The sequence below is a fragment of the Dipodomys spectabilis genome, unplaced genomic scaffold, assembly GCF_019054845.1.
Source record: "Dipodomys spectabilis isolate Male_0828 unplaced genomic scaffold, ASM1905484v1 ptg000529l, whole genome shotgun sequence".
NCBI classification, from domain to species: domain Eukaryota; kingdom Metazoa; phylum Chordata; class Mammalia; order Rodentia; family Heteromyidae; genus Dipodomys; species Dipodomys spectabilis.
This window is the reverse complement of record NW_024871206.1, coordinates 1,366,605-1,371,146: the sequence shown is the minus strand read 5'-3', so window position 1 is coordinate 1,371,146 and position 4,542 is coordinate 1,366,605. Positions and strand designations below refer to the sequence as shown.

General features: G+C 34.1%; 1 non-coding gene across 1 annotated transcript; it reads right to left on the bottom strand.

The window, feature by feature from the left end:
- Nucleotides 1-4,122: 4,122 nt before the first annotated feature.
- LOC122099688 lies at nt 4,123-4,225 on the bottom strand. Its single transcript, XR_006145990.1, has one exon. It is a non-coding gene; the product is annotated as a U6 spliceosomal RNA (small nuclear RNA).
- Nucleotides 4,226-4,542: the final 317 nt, after the last annotated feature.

Here is a 4,542-nt window from a genome sequence, read left to right as displayed (position 1 = left end):
GGCTCAAGTGGTAGAGTGCTAACCTTGAGCTGAAGAGCTGAGGGAAAGTGCCCAGGCCCAGAGTTCATGCCCCACGACTGGACACACACACACACACACACACACACACACACACACACACACACACACACACACATACGCACACAAAATACTATGTTTCCATCAGAAAGAAAGGTACCATCTCATTTTTGAGGAAATGGAAGATCTTGGAAATAAATCATATTAAGTGAAGTAAGCCAGACTTAAAGAAACATAGATCCCATGGTTTCTTTTATTTGTAATAATTAGTTTACATCAAGGATAATCTCATGTAGTTTAATTTGACATTTTGTTCTATGTTGAGCATGCAACATTATTGCTATATTGTTTGTTATTATGTCTACAAATAAGCAGGAATATTTAAAGAATTACGTTCATCTTATCCATTACTGAAGAAAGAACAAATAAAAGAGCAACCCCTACTCGGAAAAACAACTCATACTAATTTAGCTTCATTCCTATGTAAGGCCGGTGTTGTCCCCTGTATCTTCATGTTGTACATTACAACTCTATACCGGTTCAACCTGTATATCTACTATCTTCTACATTGTGACCTAAATGCCACAGTAATTCCACGTTATTTTACTTTTTAAAAAATTTCTCTCTTAATGTTTCTGGTTGGTTTGTGTGTGTGTGTGTGTGTGTGTGTGTGTGTGTGTGTGTGTGTGTGTGTGTGTGTGTGTTTACAAAGATCAGAGTACATTATTTTTCTTCATTTAGAATACATCTTTCAGGTCATTGTAAGTTGTGCCTAATGGCATAAGTATCTTGCTATTTTAAGAATGAAACAGAGAAAGATATTTGTGCATGTATCACGGTTGCTTTAATAGTCTGTAGTTGAACACTGATCTTCGATTTATATATTGGCTGTTGTTGTGAATGATGTGAATAACAATGAACTACAGATATATTTGAGTTACACAGAGAGAAATAATCACATGATTGGTGGGGCAGATGATATTTTAACTTTGGAGTTCTATAGAAAACTGCATATTACTTTCTGCAAGGAGAACACTAATCTGTATTTTGAAGAAGAGTGTAGAAAATTTCCTTTTCTCCACACTCTCACCAACATTATTACCTTTGTTAAAAGGTAATAAAGTGCCGGTTTTTGCTATGTGCAGTACCCCAGACTAGCCTTAGACTTATCCAACCTCCTAAATGCTTGGAATTAAAATCTTTTGCCACCACACCTGATTCCTTTGATCTTTTTGATAAAAGTTATAGTAGTTATGAAGTAGTATCATAGTAATTTTGAATTACATTTCTCTAATGACTTCTGCTCACAAAACATTAAGCCAGCATAGGAGTTGTATTAAACAACTTTGTAAACTTACTGGCGATTTTTCAGGGCTTTAAGAAGAATATGTCTATTCAGAACTTTTGTCCATTTTTAATCTAGTTTCTTGTTAATCTCATCTTTAATCTCTCTATACAAAATCAATAATTAATTCAAAGTAGTAGAAAGGAAAAATATTAAGCAACTCCTATCATTTTCAATTATCAATAGCATGATATTTCTTAATCATTTTCTGTTGACGCTTGAGACTATATAACTCAATTTAGTCAGACTTTTTACAAGGCTGTATGTGTTTTATTTATTTTACATTGATTGTTCTTTCCAAAGCCTGTGTGTCTAATTTCCCTTGGTTTCTTTCAGTCTCAATTAGTTCAGGTGTCAAATGAAGAATAAATGGAAGGAAGCAAACAAAAAAATAATATAGTTCATCTCATCTGATGATACCTCTACAAGAATGAGGAAAGAGTTGATCCAAGGACCTATGATAGGACATCAAAAAGAGAACTCATTTTTCTAGGTCTTTCTTATCTTTGTGATGTAATTTAAATAATGTAAAACACAATTTACTACTAAGATACTTTTATGTTTTATCAGTTTTGCACATTTTCATATGGACTTCACCTCAGTCTACAACATTCCTTCATCATTCTGTCCCTGATATTTTTACACACACAAGACATAAGATAACCAGTTTGATTTACAGCATGAGAAGTTATCCACCTGGCTTCCTTGGAAGCAGAGCACGGTCAATAGATAACATTACTTCTGATTGCTCACTACATGTAATGGTTTCTGTAATACTTATCGCATTCTTTTTAGTATTTTAAAAACTTCTGGCTAAACTCAAACTCATTCATAGACGTTTGTGTTAAGTATTTCACAAGTTTTATTTCCCTTAATTCTTAAGATAACATTTTCTATAAAGCTAATGTTATTACCATTTTAGTGTTTGGAAAAATTGTAATTAAAGGCAGTAAGTACATGGCTCAAACACACACTTTGAGCAAAGAAATGAGTCAAAGTTTCCAAAAGTCTTTCAGCAATACACAAAAAATAGGTAAAATCTCTCCATTCTCTTACACTCTCAATTCAATATTCATATTTCCAAGAAATAATAGCATAGCAATTATTGCCTATGGTGATAGTTTTCTGTTACATTTGGTCTTCAACACAGATTGTGTTGGTGACATTGGGTTATCATGCACAGAGCTGAGCTTATAAGAGAAATATTTCTTCAGTCCCATAGTTCCTGTTTCCTTTTTAAAAAGTACTAAAACTTTTAAATATTTTCACTTATTATGTTAAGAATCCAAAAAAATGAAAAAAAATTGCATATAATCACTCCAAAATGCTTTAAAAATAAATGATAAAACAGGCCCCCGTGAAGTAAACTTTCTTCTACTTTTAAAATTATTCTAAAAGACTTGCGTTGGTTGGTCACATCTGTAATCCTAACTATTCGCCATATCAACACTGAAGCTAGAGATCTGTGGATAACAGTTGGAAACCAATGAGGGAAAAATAAATTCATAGGATTATTTTTCAAAAATTTCAATGAATTAGCAACGGGCCAGGAATGGAGATGTAGCTCATATAGTAGCTCACCAATCTAGAGAGGAAAGGCCTAGCAAGACTTTGAAGCCCTGATTTCAAACTCTGAGCACACCAACATACATGCAATTGGATGAGAACACACGCTCTTGCACACACACACACACATTCAAAATACCTTCATATTAGTGTTTTGCATTAATTTCTTTGTTAACAATATTATATGAGTAAAATAAAGGAAATAAACTCTTCCATCTCAGAACATGTTATATGTTTTCTATTGTAAAATTCTGTACACAGGGGTCACATTTACATGAGCAAGGTAATGAGTACATTTCCTAACATGCATTGTTACCTCCTCCTTTATGTTCCCCTCCCATCCCTTCCCTCCCACCTCTACAAGCACACTCCCCTCCCTAAGTACACTTCCCCTGCCTAAATTGTAAAGTTCATTTTTCACCATAGTGTCTTGTGCATCTCATTGTTATAATGGGTCAACCTGTATCCCTATTTAAGCATCTTGTTTTTTTCCTTTCCCTCCCCAAATTAGATGAACGTATATACAAGACGTGGGTGCACCAACTTCAAATACAGTGTAAACGGGTTATAGCATGAGGGAGGAACATATAAAGAAACAAAAAAAAACACATCACCTGTTATAAGTACGTTAGAATCAATAACAAGCAAGAGAAAAACACACGTGTGTTCCTATCTTGGGTTTCATTTGCCTAATCTGGTCATATGTGCAAAGCTTTTAACCTTTTCTGCTTATCTCAGACATAAAATAGTTATTAAAAATTAAGGAAAACATAGGGCCTATGTTTCTTTGGATCTGGCTTACTTCACTTAATATTTTTTTCCAAGTCTTTCCATTTTCTAACAAACTGGGCGATGCCATTCTTTTTGATGGAGGCATAGAATTCCATTGGTATAAATACCACATTTTCTTGATCCATTCATCTACTGAGGGGCATCTGGGTTGGTTTCCGATCTTAGTGATGGTAAATAATGCTGCAGTAAACATAGTTGTGCTAGTAGCTTTAGTGTGGTCTTGTTTGTGATCATCTGGGTAAATGCACAAAAGTGGGATTCCTGTGTCATAGGGGAGCTCTATGTGGAGTCTTTTGAGGAACCTCCCTAGTACTTTCCAAAGGGTTGAATAAGTTTACACTCTCACCAAGAATGCAGTACAGTTCTCTTGTGGCTACATCCCCTCCAGCATCTGTTGTTGTAAAAGTATGGAATGGTTCAGGAATTTGCCTGTCATCCTTTCTCAGGGGCCATTCTAATCTTCTCTGTATTGTTCCAATGTTAGAGTACTTGATGCTGAATTGAGCATAGAACATTTTTTATATATAAAGTGTAATTGATTTTCTTAAACTAGACAATTCAACAAAAAGTAAGCTCAAAAGAATTGCCATGAAATTTTAGAACCATGTACTTCTTACATAAGCACACATTTAAGAATAAAGACTGACATGTCAAAAACAAAATAATTCCAGATATTTGTTTTTCAAGAGATGTGTAAGAGGAGGAATTCATTTATTTTATACAAGGCACCTGTCATAATGAACACTGAAGCAAGTGTTAAGGTTTTTTTTAAAGTTTTAATGTTTTAAACGTATTTAATTTTGGGAATTTGCTTATATATG